General features: G+C 36.6%; 1 protein-coding gene and 1 long non-coding RNA gene across 2 annotated transcripts in view; one reads left to right on the forward strand and one right to left on the reverse strand.

Moving 5' to 3' along the window:
• Positions 1-22,576, forward strand: part of CSMD1 (CUB and Sushi multiple domains 1) — a 1,092,714-nt gene that overhangs the window by 59,450 nt on the left and 1,010,688 nt on the right. The gene's annotated exons all lie outside the window — the stretch shown is intronic.
• Positions 1,081-10,320, reverse strand: LOC128786392 (uncharacterized). Its single transcript, XR_008430271.1, has 3 exons — positions 9,382-10,320; positions 3,022-3,154; positions 1,081-1,286 (listed from the first exon to the last, which is right to left on the reverse strand). It is a non-coding gene; the product is annotated as an uncharacterized LOC128786392 (long non-coding RNA).

The following is a 22,576-nucleotide window of genomic DNA, read 5'->3' on the forward strand; positions in this document are numbered from 1 at the left end:
AGACCTGTTTCCAGGATACTACAGCAGTTATGCATCTAAGCTCTTTTGAAAACATGCCAGGTATCTATCTGAATCTTTGTGCACCACATATATCTGGGTTTCAGTCTCCTATTATAGTGGAGATTCAGATCTATGAGGAGTATTTTTAGCTTTTTATTGCTGATCATGAAGTCTCCCAAGAACACCATATATGAAAAACAAAATTAAACTATGTTTTAAATGCATCAGCATCCCCTAACCCTTACTATTAATTACAGATAGCCAGCTAACATTGTTAAACATTTAGTGAATTCTATTTATACAATACACAAGATGACTGAAGTAACTAATAAAATGAAATGTAAAAAACCCCAAACTAAAACAAACAAACCCAACAAAACAAACCCAAACAAACCAAACTCCAGCCTTATATCACATTTAGCAATTGATGGAAGTACCTAGAAGTGTTTTCTGTGTTGGTTGACTCTGTACAAATCAGAAGGAAGCATTAATTAAAATTTATATGTGAAAAAAATAGCTAAGAATTGTACTTGAACTTTATGAAGGTCATGATGTAGGTCAGACTGACATAAAGCCTCATCTTCAAGGTATTTGACCACATGAACAGTTTAAATTTTGTATTTAATTATAGATTAGTAATCCTGTAAATCACGCTTAACTTATCACTCCTGAAATATTTATTGAATTCCCACTCAGTGACTGATATTTTACAATTCAGTGTGTTTGCAGAATGTATTTTTCAGTCTTTCTAGGCCAGACAAAAAAACCAAAAAAACAAAAAAAACCAACCAAACAAACAAAAAAACCAACCAAACAAAAAAAAGCATTTAAGTTCAGAGCTGATAACTCGAGACCCAGTGTTCAGCCACCACCTCATGGCTTCTTCATGGCTTCTAAGACCTACAGGTTCCTCACCTTTTAAAGTCTTTCAGGAGCCATAGCACAGCTGCAGCAGTGTCTGGTGGGTGCAATAGTGTGGTAGCAAGGCCATTGAGAGACCCAGAAAATATGTGTGGGAGGTTCCATTTAAAAATATGAGACGCTGTACAGTTATATGCCAGAATTCAACAACAATAGAACTTTTTCTCTTGGTTTTTTTTTTTTTTTTTTTTTTTTTTGTTTGGTTTTGTTTGTTTGTTTGTTTGTTTGTTTTTTAATGAAGTACTCCTAGCCCATAGACTTCTGTGTAATATCTTTGTATAAACAGAACTGGAAGATGTTGGAGGAATTTTTGTACACAGTCTGAGGTGATTTGAACTCAGATTTCTCATCTTCTGGGGACATTTCTGTAGAGAAAAAAGAGGAAAGAAGCAGAGATATTGTATAGCCTGATGGCTGGGACACTCATTAAATGCTGGGTCTCGTCCCTCCTGCAACATCCCTTATGAAGCTTATATTAAACAGATATTGCATAAAATGCAGGAATGGACCTTGAAACGGGTTTGAGACCAACAGCAACTTCACTTCCCCTCTGGCTGTGTCTGAAAAGAGATGAGTGAGTACTGTAAAAGAAAGGATCTCTTTGCCTCATCTGGCAGGCTTGTGTGTGCATTTCCTATCAGAGAATAAAGTACCTAAATGTTAAAACTGTTCTGTATGAACTGGGAAAAAAACAGTCTCCTGTGCATTTCATGCATGCATACTCTTGAGTATTTGTTAAGCAAATAGTGCACTTTGTAATAGTATTTTCATAAGAATCAGTTATCTTTTAGTCCCTAGGCACTTAAAAAGGTTGAAAAATGTTTTTTTGTCATTGAAACCTCTTCCAGTGAAGAGAATTTGTAATAGTCTTTATAAGTAACAGGTTCCCTCTTATACCACTAAATGTGCCTTTTCTGTGTTTGGCTTTCCCCAAATGCCCATCTCCTCTGTAACAGCTCACAGACTTTGCAATCATATTTATACATTTTACATCAAAATACCTCCTTGGGATTTTTGTCAGGCATGACTTCTAATATTTTCAACATAGATGTAGCATAACCTAGAGGTCTAGCTTCTTCTATTGAGAAGGTGCACCAGCTGCTTAGGAAGAATATGATTGATAAGAGGGGTTTGCAGATACTGTAAATCTGACTTTGCTTCTTTCCATTTTTGTTGCCTAAAATACCCCTTGGAAAAGTCACATTTTTACCAAATAAAGTGTCTTCATTATTTTTTTTCAGAGCTTCTAAATGTGCTTAAACCATACAGTCACTGTGGATGAAAAATGTCAGGTTTGCAGGCAATTAGATATAATGCTAGCAAGTACAACTACCTCTTAATTTCTCCTTGTGCTTTTCAGGCTTTTTAGATTCTCATAGGAAGGACAAATCTACTTTAGTCAATAGATAGAAGCCAGCAGAAAAGAAGTATTACGACCTGCTGCTATTCCATCAGTTTAATTTCCTTCCTTAGGAGACTTTGAGTATCCAGCCATATAGATCTTCACCTTTCAGTTAAGTCTAAAGGTTTCTAAACAGTTATGATACAGCTTTCATTTCAGTTTTCACCTTTTTCTTCTTTTCATGTTTGGTCTCTGTAATAGCTCAAACAACCCTTTTGCTTGACAAGGCATTTGTAAACTTACATCTTTCTCCTAATGCACTGGGTTTGAAGTCTCCTCTTCCTTTAGTTTGCTAAGGCAGCCCATCTTTCTCAGAAGCTTTTCCTAGAAATCACTTCTAGCTTGCCTTATGTTGCTATTTTTGTCCTTTGGCAACCACTGCCTATTTCAGTGGTGACAATATTGTGGGAGAAAACACCAAATATCCATATAAGTTGCAGAAAGGAAGCATCTGATATGGCAATGTTGGAACTTTACAAGAGTAGTTTTTCTTTTTCATTTATTACTTCCTTTTCCACAGTGTCCATCATCATTTGTTTATCATTAGTTGCCTAATTTAGAGTTTAACTGTGCTTGAACAGATATTTTGGACAGAGGAGAGCTGAGTGTTAACATGATTCAGGTAGAATCAATATATCCTGAGCTTCTGTGATGTATACTCTCAAAGATTCCCTTTTTTAGAAAACATACTGACCCACCTGGGATGTTCTGCTCTAATTCTGCTGGAAGAAGTGGCAGCAGCCATTGCTTTAAACCATCAGTCTTCATTTAAAAGAGTGGGGGATGCATATCGATAGCTATAATCACCTTTGTGGCACCAGGGAGGCAGAGCTGTAAAAAGTAAGTACTTTTGTAATGCTGATAGAGAGAGGAGAAAAGAATTTCAGTTTGTCACCTGGTCAAGCTCTCTTAAGCCCACCAAATAAAATTACTGTTATCAGTCACATAAATTTTGAATGGACCCTGAAATCACCGATGTGGAAGAGTTAATGTGGGCTGGTGGTTGTTGGAACAAGGGTGCTTTTGAACATAATTCATATTATTAATATTATTTACATACACAAATTCACTATTCAGATATTAAGATAATGAACATTTTTAGTATAGGCTACTAGCCTGTGTAAGAAAGGTGAAAATCCTTCATTTTTTTTCTGCAAATGACATTAGAAATTTCACAACTTTTTTTTCTCCTTAGTGTATGCACAGGAAAAAAAAAAACTAAGGCAATATTTATTTCGATGAAAATACATAATGTCTTCTAAATAAAAGTATTTGATATTTACAGTAAATGCCATCTGATGGTGTTCCAATTTTGTTGAAATAAGTTTAAAATAAAGGTTAAAAAAACACCTTCAACCTCACATACACCTGATTAACAGTGGAACATATGGTTTTTCTACACATGCATGTATTACTATTTAAAGATTGGCCTTTTTGTACAACTGGAGGGCAACAGTTCCCATTAGCTGTACAGAGCAGATCAACCCATTTTAAACACAATAAGTGTCTCTTTCACACAGAAATTATTGCTTCTGGAATAAAAATGAGTATTAGGATATTAGTGTACTGGCAAGCTAAATATCTAAAAGAAAAATTCATCCTGCTCATTCTAGCAAGATTTCTCTAAATTAGCAGTAAAGAAGAAATTGTCTGGTTTGGGTGGAATAGATATTAAAAAAACTGAATGAATCCCATGGCTGAATGAACTGTTTTTGATTTACATTAAGATTCTGTTGGATCTTCACTGAGTGCCTTTACATCACTACTTGAGGACCAGAAAGATAACATACAGAATCTCTTTTTTTGTTAAGACATACTGTTTGGAAATAAATTAGAAAGGCCTGAAAGGAAAAATTCATCTGTATGCTGTGTGCAATCGTTAATCGTGAGAGAGGGAAGATAAATGAACCAAAACAAAGATATATTTTTTGAGGATGTTAAATCAGTAGTGTGCAAAAGGGGCAATTAGTAGTATTTTTCTAAGAGCAATTTAGATTAAATAGCTGCTGTATGCTATTTTTATTCCATGCCTGAGTTGCCTCTAAAGGAATTTTAAGAGAGCATATATTCTGGTAGCCTATGTTTTTGAAACCAAGGTAGAAAAAGACTGTAGCCTGTTGCAGGCATAATGCTCTAAACATTCATGTGCTATTAATAGATTAAGTGGGCAGGAATTTCCTACCCACTGCAGTTTTTCTCTATTTTATTGCTTCCAGTGGTTGATAATTTGCATTTTATGACATTTCATAATACATGCTCCCAATTAAAGGAAAATAGGATTGATTTTTCTTTTTAAACAGAATTAGTGTTGGTTTATGTGGTAAACATCCCAGCAAAATTTCCCCCTTGTCTCTGTGCTTCAGGTCTCTTGTCACATTCAATACCATTTTTTCCAGCATAATCTTCATTAGTTTAAAGTTCAGATTTTCTTTTGCTATAGTGAAAACCTTGTGCTCAAACTGCTTGAGGTTTTTAAACACAGTTCATGTGTTTGGTCTTTTGTGTGCCTATTTGTAACTTAAGCTAGTAGATTTGAATACTTGTGACACCATATCCATAATATTACACAACAGACATTGAGTAAAAAATTCTATTTTCTGCATGGACAAGAAAATGTAATGGTCTTCTATACCAATTTCACTTCACTAGTCCTCCTTATTGCTTTATGATGTTGCATCAACAGTGTGTTTACTGATTAATACCTACAGTTTACAATGGCTAGCAACTTTGTGTTTGATAATCTTCTTGTGTTTCTCCATTTTCTTCTTTCCATTTTGAGTCCATAAAAGGACTTAGCAAGTTACTGGTAAGATTTCAATTACCAGTTTTCTTCTTCCTTTTGGAAAAGGTATAACTGGCATGATGACCACCTACCAAATTCTGTCTCCTGTTGAAGTACCCACTGTGCTATAAGTTTGTAAAGCTACTGTACAGTCAGCACTGGTCAAATCTAGTCTGGCAATCTTCTTGTCAAAGTCATTGATTGCATAAGAAATGACCAGTGTTTGAGCATAGTACAAGGCCACGTTCTTAGTATAATATTAATATTTCCTTGACTGGGTCAGGTTAGGCTACATTCAAATTATTACAACTTCTATTCTATTGTTGCTAAATGTGTAGGAAAAGAAGTGACTTCAGGCTAGACCACCAAAAATTATTGACACTTACATGTGACTATTAAAATGGACATTGCAAGACTTAAAGTGTACCTGGAAATCTACCAAAGCTTGACTGTTTTTGGTTCTCCAAACAAAGACCACAGACATCTACCTTTAAGGAGATGTTTAACACTGTGACTCGGCAAGCACCAAAATACAGCAGATGTGATTTTTACATGTTACTTGTGGCAGCACACACTAGGTCAAGAATTTGGACAAGTTTAACACTGTGAACTGCATTTGTGATGCTAAGAGCCCTGTGCAGACCTACAGATCTGCTACTTGCCCTGGATGTTCAAGTTTCCTTATGAATTCTGTCATTGATTTCCTTTATGCCTTAAGGAAGCATTTTTATTCCTTACAAACAGCTTTAAATAGTGAAGGAGGGAAAGCACAGGTTTGTTTTCTTTTCTAGATAAACTTCATGAAGCAAGTAATGGTGGATAAATTAGATAGAGTTAGTGATAAATAATGTCTAACTTTGGTATCTGTGAGCTCTGCAGTAAAAGAAAACCTGCCCATATGCACTGGGGGTGGAGAGAGAAGGTTTTATAACAGATTTAAAATTAGAAAACAAAATGGCCTGATTAACAGCAGTAGGAAGAGTTCTGCAGAGGATGAGGGGAGAAATTAACGGATGACATTCAAAGGCAGCTGTGAAGTATGAGAAGCTGCAGTACGCGGAGGTAGTCAAATCTAGCAGTACAGAGAGTTCTGAATGATGCTGGAATAAATCAAGAAGTCTGGGTGGGGAGATCTTTCAAGTGGTGGATCATAGCTAAAAGGTGGATCACCTCTGCTTACACAGACAGTAAGCCAGTAGATTCCATCCTGAAGTAGAGCACTGTATTAGTATAAGAAGCAGCTGATATTTAGGGGACGTGTATGAAGATATTTCAAGCAAACTGACAATGGTTTTAGCATGTGCTGGGTTTTTATTTGGAAACAGAGTGAGCCCCACCATTTTACACTTCAGAAAGCAAATGTAATTTACCCACTTGCTATTTCCATCTGAGACTACATCTTTCCATGAATTCCACTTACCTTGAAATAAGGGAAGGATAGAGGTCCTTCACAAATGTGCTTTCTAATGGTTACCATCTGGATACATAGTGCAGGGAATGTGGAGAGGCAGTGTTGCAGAGCTATGGTATAGAAACTTCAGCCTTAGTCAGGATCCCAAATGAGGCTTTTCTGCAAGCAGCTTTCCAGCAAAGGATCCACTACAGCGATAGAGTGGACTGCACTCTTTTCTCTTGATGCCCTGGACCTACCCTTACTTCTGCCAACAGCACAAGGAGGCAAAACAGCATGCTCATCTTCAAAGCAGGTTGAGAGAGGAAAGTTGCAGGTGATTACAAGGCAAAATTGAATGTACACAGACACACTGTAAAGGCCTCTTCATTTCTAAATACATTATGGCTTTCAGTGGATAGACATCCTACTAATAAAAATTCTGTCTTTATAGCAGAACTGTAGGAAAAGTCGTATTTTTTTGTGATAGGCTAATCTGGCTTCTAGTGAACTATTCTGATGAATGCGGCTGAATCAAATCTACCTCTCTGAAGAGAAATTATCTCTACTAATGACAGGAGAAATCATACAGGTTTTTTTTCATAATAGGTATGACTAAGTAAACCAAGAAAATAGATCACTAGAGAATATTGAATCCTACTACGAAATTACATCTGCTCTTGTTTTCCTGTATCTAACCATATCTAACATCTAAACATGGATGCATTATAACCAATTTCTCTGGGTCATGAGTATATTCCTCCTTGATAGCCAGTACTATTACTATCTGATTCATAAAGAAATAGCAATTCCAATTATTCTGGCTATGAAATTAAAATTCTGGCTATTAAAATATTCATCCACACCTCACCTGTGTTTTCCCTCACCTTAGGATTTCCCATTTGTTTCTTTCCCCTCTTTTCTCTCTAGTAAATCTAGATTTTATATATGAATACTGATAAAACTTAAGAATTCAGAAGCTTTTTTTGCCCCCAAGTTACCTGAAGACATTCAGTTGATCCAGATTCATGAAGGCAGATGGACTTAAGTTCAGCCCAGACCAGTAAATAAGTATTTCAAGACTGAAAGAAAGTCTGGGTCATGTAGTTTTGCATTCCTTGTGCTTTAACTCTGTTAAAACTAACTACAGGAAAGACACTGTTTTTGTGGAAATGAAAACAAAAAGAAGGTACTTCCCTGTACACATTTTCATGGAAGGTGCTCTTAATTGTTCATTCAAATGCATTTAGAAGCCCCTTTTCTGTTGTGCATTTACACCATTTTTGTACCTCTCTTTCATGATTTCACTACTGTTTTCTAAAGAATCAATAGAATACTATGGCTTACCATTGAGTATCCCAATAAAATCCAAATATTGTGACTATATATTTTCATTTAGACCTTTTCATCAGATACCTTCTAAGTTCAACTCATAATAAGAGATTCAGTTGTAGATATTAAGTCATTGTTCAGCCTATCTAACCTTCTGTTTTGATTTATTATTTGATAATCAGAGTAATTTTTATGTTGCTTAATATATTCAGTTGAGATAGGATACTTAATACTTCAGCAATGTAAATGGTTTCATTATTTAAATAAAATCCTAGTTTAATGGCAGTAACATTTTCATATTGAACATATATTATGCATATCCTTCATTTTTAGATATGGAATGTTTTGTACAATGGCCATAATTGCTTTGTATATTAATATTATTCCATACCTTTTTCATTATGAACATTTAACTTTGGCTTGTCAACTGCCATCTCACTTTTGTATTTTGTTTAGATATGTTCTGTCTGCATTAATATGCTGGTGTCAGCAGACCATGATTTTAATCATTTTGCAAGTTATTTAAAGATTTATGTTATTAACAGTAACAGGAAAAAATTTAGAGCTACTTTTTAGAAGTAGGCTGCTAGAGACTAATTTTTTAAAATGTGACTTTTCCAGATAGCCTGTCATCCTTTTTATTTTTCAGAAGAATTATTTTTATGACTAAAGTTTCTTTTTAATTTTGGAGTTTTCCATGTTAAAAGTATACAGAGAAATTTAGCATCAAAATATGTCACGTCATATTGCACATTCAACTGAAATGATTTTTTGGCTAGTTTAACTAGTTGTTCTGAGGCTTTATGGTTTTCAGGTTTTCTGAAGTTTCTCTGGTAGGAGGCTCTCTGTTCCTGAGTTTTCATGCTTGAATCAATTAAACCTGAGTAAAGATTTCTTAAAAAAACAGAGATGGGATTGCAAGTATAAACCAGCACTGTAACTCAACAAGAGAGAACTGCAATAGTTGTCTTTCACTGTCTAAATATCAACACACTTTAAAAAAAGACATTTGCTTGGCTTAGTATTGAATACTTTTTCACTAAATACTTAGCAGCATCTGAGGAAATAAACTGACATAGTCTATTATCTCCATTAACTTAGAACTCAGTAAAAACTTAAGGACTTGTGTGTAACTTCATAATGTGTTTAAGTATAAAGAATATGTAATGAGTACATATAATAATTTGTGTAGCTGTTGTGATGAAGATGACAAGGCATTTGGAGGAAGCTTTATTACACAGTATGTATGTTTTTAATTTAATAATGCTTTCTCTGCAGAATTTTAATCACTATTGTAGACATCAGGATCCCAGTACTTCAAGGTAGCAATGACCTCCAGGCATTGATTCTCTAAATATCAATTTTTTGTTCTTTACTGTAAATGCTGTTTTTAGATAATTGCATTTAGCACAGCTGTAACTAACATGATCAAAATGTAGTGATTCTGTCATTTCTTAGGAGGTAAATCCATACCTCAGTCATGGCTGATGTGTAACATCTTTTATCCTGGAAGCGATCTTCCCTGTGTTTAGTGACAGCTGTTCTGTTACCCACCTGTAGTACTTTGGGAGTGAGTAGTTAGCGTCTCCTCACTTGCCATCAACTCAAGCTGAACTGAACTTTCTACGTCCTCATTTCTATTATTTTCTACTTTGTGTGAAACTGCATAGTATATATTCCACCACCTTTGGATGGCATTCCTGTAGCTCATACAGTATTATTCAAGTAGAAGTCCTTACCCAAAGGTGACAGCAACTTCAAGTACGAGCAGAGAAATCTGCTGGGAAAACAGGTGCTTTGTGCTTGTAACTGTCGGAGCAGAGTCTTTGAAATCTGGATGCATCTGGATCAGCACGCAAAGTTCGAGCTGGCGTTGCAGCGGCGACGGGCTCGGTGCGGGAAGGGGCCCGTGCCTATCTCGGTGCGGGGCAGAGCCCGTCCCCAGCTCAGTGAGAGTGCGGGCCCGTGCCAGCTCGGTGCGGTGAGAGGCCCGTGCCCAGCTCGGTGAGGGTACGGGGCCGTGCCCAGCTCGGTGAGGGTACGGGGCCGTGCCCAGCTCGGTGCGGGGAGGGGCCCGTGCCCAGCTCGGTGAAGGTACGGGGCCGTGCCCAGCTCGGGGAAGGTACGGGGCCGTGCTCAGCTCGGTGAGGGGCAGGACCCGTGCCCAGCTCGGTGAGGGTACGGGGCCGTGCTCAGCTCGGTGAGGGGCAGGACCCGTGCCCAGCTCGGTGAGGGTACGGGGCCGTGCCCAGCTCGGTGCGGGGCAGGGCCCGTGCCCAGCTCCGCGGCTCCCCGCGCTCCTCCAGCCGGGGCTGGGTAGCGGCGCCGGGTCCTGCCCGCCGTGGGCAGTAGATGGTGCTAGATGAGAAGTGAAGGTGCCGCTCTGGAAGCCTCCCGTCAGAAGCTGCAGCTCAAAGTCAGGATCGAACACTCGGCGGTTTCCGTGTTTGTTTCCTTACTTGTTGGGATCTTTGGGGTAGGAACACTGAAAATTGAGGTGGGTGAACTTGAGGGTGGTAACGGGTGAGAGATAAAACGTCAGTCATTTCCCAAATACCGTTTCTGTAGCGATAGAAGGTCGCACGAATCAGCAGGGCAAGGCCGTCTTTCTCAGTGGGAGAGAAAAAAAGATGCAGGCATAGCACAAAACGGTTCTGCTTCAGAGCAGATTTGTTTGAAAGAGCACTGTCAGCTTGTATGTCGCTGATTGTGTGTCTGGGCATGACTGAAAGCCTTATGTCTTCAGATTAATTTAAAAATATATAAAGGTAAGACCTCCCAGCCAAGTGAGAAGTAGTTTGTATTCTAATTAGCCAGCTGTAGGAAAATAACAAAATGTCTTTCTGACTAAAATCATACTGATTAAATTACACAGCACAAGTGTATGAAACAATGTACATTAATAGCATTCACTTTCTTTATGGGTTAGAAGTAAAATTGCAAGAATTCCTTCAAAACCAGCGATCCCAGTTGCTGTTCAGTGGCACAGCTACAGAAAGGAAAAAAAAAACAGTCTCTATTAGTTTTATTGTTGGGTGTCCTTTTGGTTTTGTTACACTTTTCATCATCTCCAAACTTGATACCATGTCTGGAGCATTTACTCATCCTAGGCAATAAAATTTGGGATGAAATGTGCAAAAATAGCTTGGTAAGAGATTTCCTTATATTATTTTACCTTTAAAAACATTTATCACCTGTAAAAGCAGTCTTTATATGGGCACTGAAGGATAAAATGAAAAAAAGCTGCTTATTCATGAAGTTAATTATCTTCTGAAGCTTTGTAGCTTTCTGATGCTATAGTACACAATTAAATTATTTAGAATTTACAGTGTTTAGTGAAAACAGGAGTACTGATAATCTACATCAGCATCTGCTTTACAAAATATAAGACACATTGAAATAAGATAAATTTTGTGTGTGCTTTCCTTGAAGTTGGGTGTGGCAGTACTTGCAGAAGCAAACAGATAATACTGAACACGGGTATAATATGTTTTAAAACCTTAATGCATAAACCATTAGAATTCTAGAATGCAGTACTTTCTGCATCACCTGTAATATAGTAGCTGTTGTCCTGAACTAAAATGTGACTTGACATTGGCAGAACAGGTTGCTCTCAGACTCTAATAAGGTCATGACTGGATGCGGTTCTACAGAGACACCAGTTCTATAATGCCTAATAGTTATATATACTATCTAAAGTTCTGTGCAACCTGCATTTCAGGGCCACATCTGAAAAAGGTTTTATAATATTCTTCTCAGTTGAAAAAGTATGTTTCTAAAATTTGGTAAAATAAGTAGGATGCGTGAGAGATAGCACTGAGCTAAGAGTCTGTTTTGTTAATATAAAAAATTACAATAATGAGCAGAAGAAATCCTCAGTCTGTGACTTACGGTCTTTTGAGAGGATTCTTGACCTTTTTTAGAAGAGCCTAAGAGGTTTTATAGTCTGCCCTGCTTTTGGGGTAGACTTATTTCAGCTTTCTACTTGCTTCTTCAGCAGTGTCTTGCAACATCCTACTTGTTTACTTGGGAAAGATGATGGGAAGATATTTGTGCTTAAATTCTTTTTAAATGTATCATAATTTTTGGGGGGAAATGTAAACACATCAGTGAACATTTTTTTGCAAACATTTCCTTAATTTTTTTTTTCTCTGATAAAACATTAAAATGACAAGTACATTTCCACAGCCCTTCTCAAAATCATTTCAGCAATCATTCCTCAGAAAAGGAAGCTAGGCTTATAAGGGGGAGAGGGAGGAGGGAATGCAAGTCATAGCTATAAAATTGATATTCTTTATATGCTGACTTATTATGACTCCAGTCTGCATTACATGGTATTTTTGTGGGCAAGATACTACTCTATTAGTCCTGCATAATGCCAAATGTAATAACACTCAGAATTACCTAATGGAAAGGCTCCTTACCAAACTGTGCTTTAGAAGTGGTTACATTACACGTAAAGAATTGTAAAGGAGAGAGATAGATGAGAAAGAGAATGTGACATTTGCTTTTACTTTCCAAGATAAACTGATTAGGTGACTCCTGATATGTTGTCTGAATAACAAAAAGTCTGAGCTGGGCTACAGTGCAGGTAAATAGAAATAATTTCACATCACAGAGGCTGTGGAAAAAAAAAAGTTGAAATACATCTTCCCCAAATTTTCCTTGCACTCAATAGCTGCAGACATGACTGTTGCCTTGAAGATCTAAAACTAGATTATGATCACACTTTAAGGCACATATGACAATGTCTTATGCAATGTCTTAATAAGTCCTCAGAAAAACGATGTAATAGTAGTCATGTCATTTCTCTGGTCTGCTGTAAAGATAAGTTGTTCAACTGAATTCTTTGCAAGTAGATTGAAGGTTTATGCCAGGTATAATTTTCAGTGTTAGATGATTTAGCTGGTTGCTGTACTTTAATTTTAATAGAGGCCGTATGGTTCATCTTTAATGTCTGAACTGGGTGTGACAAATTCAGTGGGGAATGCTTGAGAAAAGTGAAGATCAAATACCCTGTTAAATAATACAATAGGAAGAAACAGCTGCAGCTAAGAAGTGCCTTACCCATTGGCAGTTCTAGGTGGAACAGCAATTGTGATTTAGGTGATTTTTAGCTAGGAAAAAACTCTAGTTTGTTTCTTTAATACTTCACAGGCCGTGGAGCTCAGTGTTTCTTTTGAGTTTACTGATCACATTGAGTAAGCTTTTATTCCTTATCGGTATTCCAACTTCTGAATAGCTTTAAAAGGGATCCTTGCAAAATTTACAATGTTGACTCAGTAGACTTGCCCTGAAGGACCAACCAGTCTTTCATTTCTCCTTCTAAGTGTTGGTGTTACATGAAAAATGAAGGTCTGCTTATATTGAGGAACTCTCTGTCTGTATGCTGCCCTGAACATTTTCAAATAAATGCAAAACAGCAATGCTGTCACCATGTTTTCTTTCACCAGCCTACAATTTCAAGTTCTTAGACTTGATAGGCACAAGGAAGAAACCCTGGCAAACTCTATTTTATGAAGTAAAAAACCTGGATTTTCTTCTTGTTCTTACTGCAAGTTACTAAGAGAATGCCTGCCAAACTAATTTGAAAATCTTTTGCAGTTTTGTGCAAGGGAAAGTTTTTCTGCATTTTTTCAGACAGAAAAATCTGCAGTAGTAAGGCTATCTGTTAAATTGCAGAATTCAGAAATACTTTCTGGGCTTGAAACCAAAGGCTTTTGCTATTTAGTGTTGAAATGTATGGCAGAATCACCTTACACACTCAACTTGGAACTGTTTATTTGGGCCAAATCCTTTCTCTGAACAACTCTGAAACCAGAGTTAAGGTTGTATACACAGCACTCACATTCAATTATTTTGATGTAGCCTAAGATGATTTACATTTCAGAGCAAGCAAATGCTAGCAGGTGTTACATCTACATGAAGTACCCTGGTGAAAAATGGTTTTGTACCTCTGAAACACTGATGAATTCTCCACAGCATTCCTCCGAGCTAGTGCATTGTGCCTTTTGCTACAGAGGAACAAAGGTACCAAAATATCTGAAGTGTATTCCACATCTGAAGTAAATCTGCCACACAACTATTTCGCCTGCTAATGCTGAAGATAAGCTAGCAACAAATTAGGAGTCTGTGGATGCACTCTTAGGATTGACTTTTGCCATGAGTCTCCAGTAGAAGAAAGAAAATATCCAAGGTCCTCTGATTTCTGTTTTCATATCTAATTCTAGAATTTGTCTTCTCTCCTTTATCACATCTTTTCTATGTGGAAGTATATCTTTTCCTCTGTCCTTTCTGCAACAGTTTTGATAGTGAGATTGCCCTGTGAGTCCGAATGTGCTTTTAATCAGGTGCAATATTATTTTTATCCTCCTCTTAAAAGTTGACTCTGTATGAATTCTGCCTACATTCTTCCAGAATTCTTCAGCTGCTTCTAGAACATGTTGACCTATTTATAAATTAATAAAACTCAAAAAGAAAAATGCTTAACACATCATGAAATGACTCAAACTGTCCTTTTACTTTTCTCAGTTATGCATATAATTGTTCCCTTTTGAGCAAAAAATTTTTGCATGTTGGTCTTTCAGATGGCTATAGATTTGAAGGATTCAGAGATCAGAAAATCAAACTGATCCAATCAGGATCAGGTGTTAGCAGAATAAATATGGTTTAACACCATGTGAGCCTCTCAGAATTCCTTCTTATAAACATACATAGAAAAGAATTTGGATCCTTCTTTTAATAATTTCACTAACTGAGATCTCAGATCCAGCAGATCTGTAAATGAAAATCTAATTCAATAACAATAATCTGAAGTATATTCTAAGTTTGAGGAACTTTTGTGAAATTCCACACTGGTTATGGGATATCCACTTGGCAGACCAGTTTCTAGGATATATGAAAAATAATATTTAATTACGGAAAACTGTTTTAATGGATTTTTTTCCCCTTTTTTGTTTTAAACCAAATACTCACAAAAGAAATAAAGGGAAAACTACACTTCAGCCTTTAATACATATGGCGACTGAACCTGAGATTTTCATGGTGTCAGAAAAGAAATTTGAATTTTGCTGGAAAGGCTGGACTCTGCCTCAGACTTATGATCTAATCTAGACATATAAATGATGGGAAAAAATTTTGGTCCAATAGTGTTGTGCTACTCTGCAAAGTTAATGTGGGCTAAGGAAACATGCTTCTTATTTGTAACCTGGGGTTATTAGTCTCATTGATATTAATACACCAGTCACAATCAGGCTAACAGTCATAGTCAAAATTATCTATTTATTGCCTAAAGAGCCTGATTAATAATAGAAAGCTTTTTCTTTCCAAGAAAAGCAAAGGGTTCAGCTACCCATGAGATGCTATCTTGTATCGGTAGCTATTATAAACTAAATGCTTCTTTTCAAAACTCAGTAACTTTACTGTTTTCTCACTCACTATATATAAGTATATAAAAATAGCCCAAAGTACATCCTATTATTTAGTAGTGTTTTAAATCCCAGGTTCTTCACCAGGAGGTTTATGATGTTGATAATGGAGGTTTTTTCATCTGTTCTTGTTTTTTGTTTTTTTTTTTTTTGTCCATGGGTTTTTTGTGGATTTTTATGGTGTTATTGCCCTACGGTTCTTTGGGTTTATCCCCCAATTTTTTTTTTTTTCCTTCCAAGGTGCATTTGTAGTAATCAGTAACTGATGCTTAATTATGTGATTAAACCCACTTGGTGCCTCGAATAAATCTGTTCCTGTACCTTCAAGGTCTCTGCTATCAGCCTATACTTATGTGTCAGTGCACAACTTTATCATTCCAAGGCCACAAATAGTTCTGCACAGAAAAACTACTACTGCTTATTGTTAATTAGGAATGTATCACATTTATAATGTTTGTAGTCATTATACCACATGATTACACTAAAGCTAAAAGCAAATTAGGCAGTAGTCACAGATAATTATTTTACACATATATGTCTTAAAGCTAAAGCAAGCTAAAAAAAGAGAAACTGAGATAATATGAAGTGTCCTGAAACCTCTGTTAATGCAAATATTTTTGCCTGTTACAAGTAATGGCAATACCATATTTTTTGGGCTGCAGTATCACAGAATCACAGAATACACCAAGTTGCAGGGAACCCACATTGAGTCCATCTTAGCCCTGCACAAGACAGCCCCAAGAGTCACACCATGTTCCCAAGAGCATTCTCAAAACACTTCTTGAACTCTGTGAGGCTTGGTGCTGTGACCACTGCCCTGGGGAGCTGTTCCAGTGCACGACCATCCTCTGGGTGAAGAACCTTTTTCTGATCCAACCTACACCTCCCTTGGGACAATTTCAGACCATTCTCTCAGGTCCTGTCACTGGTCACCACAGAGCAAAGATCAGTGTCTGCCCCTCCTCTTCCCCTCACAAGAAGCTGTAACTGCAGTGAGGTTCCCCTCAGTCTCCTCCAGGCTGAACAGACCAAGTGACCTCAGCTGCTCCTCATACAGCTTCCCCTCAGGGCCGTTCACCGTCTTTATTATCCTCCTTTGGACACTCTTTAATAGTTTAAAGTCATTTTTTTTATTTCTGTGCTCAAAACTGCCCCCAAGACTCAAGGTGAGGCCACCCCAGTGCAGAGCAGAGTGGGACAATCCCCTCCCTTGATTGGCTGGCCATGCTGTGCCTGATGCCCCTCAGGACAGGGTGACTTTCAATCTGCCAGGATCCCCAGGTCACTGTCTGTGGCACTGCTTTCTAGAATCTCATTCCCTAGTCTATCCATGCATCCAGAGTTGGCACATTCCAGGTGCAGAATCTGGCACTTTCCCTTGTTGAACTTCAGACGGCTGGTGATTGCCTAGCCCTCTAATTTTTTTTTTTTTTTTTTTTTTTTTTGGAGTCTCTCCAGGGCCTCCCTTCCTTTGAGGGAGGCAACAGCTCCTCCCAGTTCTCATTCATCTGCCAACTTTCTCAGTATCCCTTCCAGTCCTGCCTCCAGGTCATTTCCAAAGATGTGAAACAGCACAAGGCCTAAGATGGAGCCCTGTGGAACCCCACTAGTGACAAGTCACCAGTCTGGTGTCACTGCAGTCACTGTCACCCTTTGTGCCTGACCCATGAGCCAGTCGCTCACCCATCACATGATGTGTTTATGCAGCTGAGTGCGGGACATTTTGTCTGGAAGGATACTAAGAGAGTATCAAGAGCTCTGCTGAAATCCAAAAAGATCTTATCAAGTGGCTTGCCTTGATCCACAAGGTGGGTTACCTTGTCATAAAAGGAAACCAGGTTTGATAAGCAGGACTTTCCTCTCATGAAGCTGTGCTGGCTGTGACCAGTGACTGTGTTGTCTTTCAGGTGTTTTTCATTTCCCCCTAGAATTACATTCTCCATAACTTTACCAGGCACTGAAGTGAGAGTGACACGCCTGTATTTGCCAGAGTCCTTCTTCTTACCTCTCTTGAAAATCACAGCACTGTTTGCCAGCTTCCAGTCAGATGGGACCTCTGTGCATTTCCAAGACTGCTCAAAAATCATTGAGAGAGGTTTTGCAATTACATCAGCCAGCTCTTTGGAGAGTCTTGGATGAATCCCATAGAGCTGTAAGGAACCAGCTGGACCAACAGGTCCCACACAGTTTCAGAGTTGATTGACTGGGAGTTGGTCATACTTGTAGACATGGTTCTCCAGTTCAGGGCACTGAGACCCACTTGGTGCATCATCCATGTTGAAGCAGAGGCAAAGAATGCATTAAGCATGTCTGCTTTGTCCATGTCCCTGTTTGTGAGGTGACTGTATGCATCCTGTAATGGGCCCATGTTATTTGTACATTGATTTTGCTGTTAATATATTTGAAAAGATTATTTTTATTTTCCTGCACATTTTTGGCCATCTTCAACTCTAGTCTGAGCTTTGGCTGCACAGATTTAATTTACATAAATTACGGTGGCAAGCAGCATCTTGTAGCAGCATCTGTAGCCTATCTGATAACTTGTTGTTAGGTAATATATTTAAGGATAGACAAAAATTATTTTAAAATAAGGCATCATGCTACTTTTGTACAATATTTTATTCATTTTGTACATACAGATCACATTCTTGAAATTTGTAATTCAGCCATTGTGTTTTACACCAAACTGAAACTTGAAAGTAGTAGTTTCCAAATCAGGATGAAAACTATTATATATATATAATATATATTTGAAAAGATTATTTTTATTTTATATTTGAAAAGATTATTTTTATTTTCCTGCACATTTTTGGCCATCTTCAACTCTAGTCTGAGCTTTGGCTGCACAGATTTAATTTACATAAATTACGGTGGCAAGCAGCATCTTGTAGCAGCATCTGTAGCCTATCTGATAACTTGTTGTTAGGTAATATATTTAAGGATAGACAAAAATTATTTTAAAATAAGGCATCATGCTACTTTTGTACAATATTTTATTCATTTTGTACATACAGATCACATTCTTGAAATTTGTAATTCAGCCATTGTGTTTTACACCAAACTGAAACTTGAAAGTAGTAGTTTCCAAATCAGGATGAAAACTATTATTATTTATTGATTATACACTTTAGTTCATGTTTATTGTCAATTTTTAAGTAATACAGATACAAATTTTGGATTCAGAAGCAATAAGAATATTCCCATAAAAATGTATATGTATAAAAATTATTTTAGTATGGAATGGGACTTGTACTTTGGCTATTTTTATATATCCATATATATATATATATATATAGCATGTGATAAACCAGTAAATTTACTGAGTTTTAAAAAGCAACACTTACAGTTTATAACAGCTGGTGAGGGAAGACAGAGTCTCATGCACTACTGAATCTTCTGCTCCCTTTCTTGCAATAAAAAGCTTTTACTGAGTTATCAGAACATCGGCTTTATTTAGTAAAATTGTTCACATGCTACTTTGATTAGGTAATAATTTAAAGGTACATTAATTCCTTTAGAATTCATTTCAAAAGAAATGTGTGCTTAACAATATTTTAATGAAATAGTTACAAAAGATTAAATATACAAACCAGAATGATGTGAGTATGCATTTAGATGAGTAGGTGTTGTCAGAAGAATCAATAGAATTTGTTCAATTCAAGAATCAATAGAATAGAATTGTTCTCTATTAAATGAGATCTTCAGTAGATCAGAATTTTGAAATATTTTATATTTTTTGCACATCACCAACAGCCCACATGACACCCACTTGGCACTCCACCTTGTACCAACACACACAGAAGGTGAACTGATACAAGCAGAAAGGACGCTTCTGTGCTAGTAGGGACTGCAGAGCTATGCCCTATGTGTAAAGATAATCCAATGTGAAATTACACTATTTTTTCAAGAAAAGTGTTACCCACATAACAATTATATCAAATACATTGCTAAAAATTACCACAAATTCAAAAGGAGATTGAATTATGGTTGCTATGGAAACTGTAACATGCAGCTTCCTGACTTGATGCGTGCAAAATTTCAGCATTAATATCACACTGATACATATTTTCACTTTTTTCTTTACTTGAATATGTGAAGATGGAGGTTGTGTAAAATAATATATCCATTCAAATTATATAGCTCTGTCATGCCATCTAGTATTTTTTGTTAGCTGCAGAGTACATGTAGAGGTTTACAGTTGCTTTACCATATTTATGCTGCAGTGAAAAATTAAATGTTCTAAGCATATGTTTCTTAAAACAGAAGGAAGATGATCTACCCACATATGCTATTTTATAGAAGGGTCAGTGGATAATCATGGATATACAGAAAAGTACCATACGTGGAAAACAAAGATCTTGGAATAAGCCCTGTAGAAAGGGTGAAATTTATTTCCACAAAAGGTTATAATCCTCAAGTTCATTTGGTTATCAAGTCTTGGCACTGGCGTTTATGTGCAGCCACTGTAAAGTGTGTACTCTTCCCCAGGTAGACAGCTATGGCATGTGAGGTGTGAAAACTGTGTCGTATAAAATCTTCATGGTGAGAACCAGTGTGCTGAGAGGCAGGTCATTTCCCCATGCAGAAGAGCACAGTAGCATAGCTGTGGCTGAGGTGATAGTGTTGGAGCAGCTCCAGCACCAGACACCATTTAGGCCTACATGCAGTGAGCCCAGGTAATTTCCACTTTGTCAGCTCCAGCACTGAGCTTTGTGCTATTATCACTAAGGTCCTTACTAGTACCTTATGTAGAAAATTTAAAGCTTCTTCAGATTATCTGTGTTGCATTGCACTAACATGACTGTCTAACATGTCCTGGAGTACTAATGAATTCAAAGCTAATAAAATACTTAGGAAAAATGATACAATTTGAGATTCAATGTAGTTATTGTTTTTCAGGATCTCCAGGGCTTCAGGCTTGTTGCTGGGACAACAGAATACTTTTTAGCGACAAAAAAAAAAAAAAAAAAAATGAAGTACATCTTGAGAGAATGGCTGAAAATATGAATGGAGTAGAATGGGGAACCACAAAATTACATTTCTTATTGTGAGTCTATATGGAAGCACAGTACTGGAGCTCCCAAGACAGAGGTTGATAAATGTTTCAAGCCTGGACTAGGGTTGATTGAACGAGGAGTTTCCAATTGTGCTGTCTTGGTAGTAATGTTTTTATATGATATAGTATAGACAGAGGTCTCCATCATTTTTAATCACTCTGTATGTCCTTGATGAGAGCAATGTTACACAACAGTGCTTTAAAAAAGTGTGTCTGGTTATTGTCTGTAGAGTGGGGTTTAATAGATCTGGCTTTACTTCTTCACTTTACTCCTTCATTAACATTTGCCTGTCCAAGGAAGTCTCAGTGTTAGTCACCTCTGCAAGTAGAAGCTGGCATATAAAACCTGCTTTAATAACTGTCAAGGTTACTAAAAAGTAGCTTCTGAATGTTCAGTCTGTAATAGGAGAACATGAAAGCTACATAGAGAAACCTCATTTTTTTTTACTTTTGTGACAAGTCATTACATCAGCATATAGATTTTCTTTTCTTAGAGAAAACTTGTAAAATAATGACCTTGTTTAATAAAAAATGAAACAATGTTAGGACAATATTTTTGGAAATGTTCAGAGATCTTAGGTTTGGCTTATTGTTGGTGATATTTTGAAAATTATTTTATTCTTGTCTATATTATCATATATAGTTGCATTTATGGAACATTTGGCATTTCTTCATAGCTCTTATTTTTTTGAAGTAAGTTCAGGACAATTGTATTTTGTAAGGTTTTTGTTTTTTTTTTTTTTTTTTTTTTTTTTTTTTTTTTTTTTTGCCTGGGCCTCAATATAGTGTCTTTTATGAAGCATATCTAAAATCTAGCATGTAATCTGACCTACAATAATTTCTCGTTCCTACTAGGTTATAAATGGATATTGCAAAGTATGAAATTCAGAATAATACATATATATTTTAATATTAGTTGTACACGCTTGATTGATATTTATAGTTTTATTGCTAATTTGTTTAGAATACTAGGGTCATTGTTTTGCCAAAAAAAAATAAAAGGACATTTAGTCTGATAAAACTGTTGGTAAGGGAAGAAAGGAGTTATTTATAAGATGGCTTTACATTAATTCTTGTGTATGTTCAACATTTTTTTTGAGGAGTCAGTCATTAACCAGTTAAGTGCAGTAATGGCATAAGTCATCATCTCATTCCTAAAATATTGTAGAGTTTAAAGTAAACAGTTTACAAATAAGTTTCAGGCTATTAATTGTTCAATTATTTCTTTAATATTTTTAGTAAGCAACTTTTATATTAGTAAGGTATGTATGTCAGTAAATGATGGTCAAGGGCATGATTTGATGCTGATTTTCAGTGGATGACTGCATTTATAGTCAAAAGGTGGTGGTGTCCCCTGTAACTCCTGCTAGCTCTAATTTATCTCTTGGCTCCTGAGAGCAGTGAAATTACTGTGATATAGGCTTAGGTACCAAATAAATATATCTAATTACACATACTTCCAAAGCTAAATCTCACCTTTTTTTTTTTTTTTTAAGTATTTTTAAAAAAATCATTAAAATAATCAGCAACAAAGTTTTCTCTCAAATCTGTATGAAATGTGAACAAAATTTGTATGTAAGCAAAATATTTCAAATATTTTTCTTTGCCCTGCAGTGGGAGGCAGGAAAGATGCTGTTGTTCAATCACAGCTACTAAACAGAAGCATCATCTCTTTTCCATCAGGTATGAAATTATTGTGGGTCCCTTTCAACTGTCCTCTCGTCTCCAAAATTAATGAAATGAAAACATCATTAAATGAAGGGATGTTTATAGAAAACTAACTTAATAGAAATGCTTAAAATTAAAGATTTATTAATTTATTTTTCAAAGTTTTAATAAGACATTCAAGTATATAAAATATCATGTGTGCACTGTGTCAGAGGAGTTTAATCAGGTAGTAACCCTAAATCACTGCAACATCACTGAATCTCATCTGTACTATTTGCAGGCACCATCAGATGCTCAGTGATTACTAAGAAGTTGAGACAAAGCATAAAGTCTTTATGAAAGTTCTATGCCTTATTCATCTCCTCCTTTGTCTTACAAAATACTTTCCCTCCTCCCTAGAATCTGTGTTAATTTGCCTGATTATTTGTAGCAGTGGCTGTAAAACCCTTGTGCATCTATTTGCTTCCACTGGCTGCCATGTCTTTTCAGAGGAAGATTAAGGTTGTGTTACAGTTTTCAAAAATGCACAAATAATTTGTAGTTAAGTACTGTGTAGTTGCTATCTTCAAAGAATTATTCTGAGTGGCAAGGAGAAAGG

Source organism: Vidua chalybeata, chromosome 3 (assembly GCF_026979565.1).
Source record: "Vidua chalybeata isolate OUT-0048 chromosome 3, bVidCha1 merged haplotype, whole genome shotgun sequence".
Classification (NCBI taxonomy): Eukaryota; Metazoa; Chordata; class Aves; order Passeriformes; family Viduidae; genus Vidua; species Vidua chalybeata.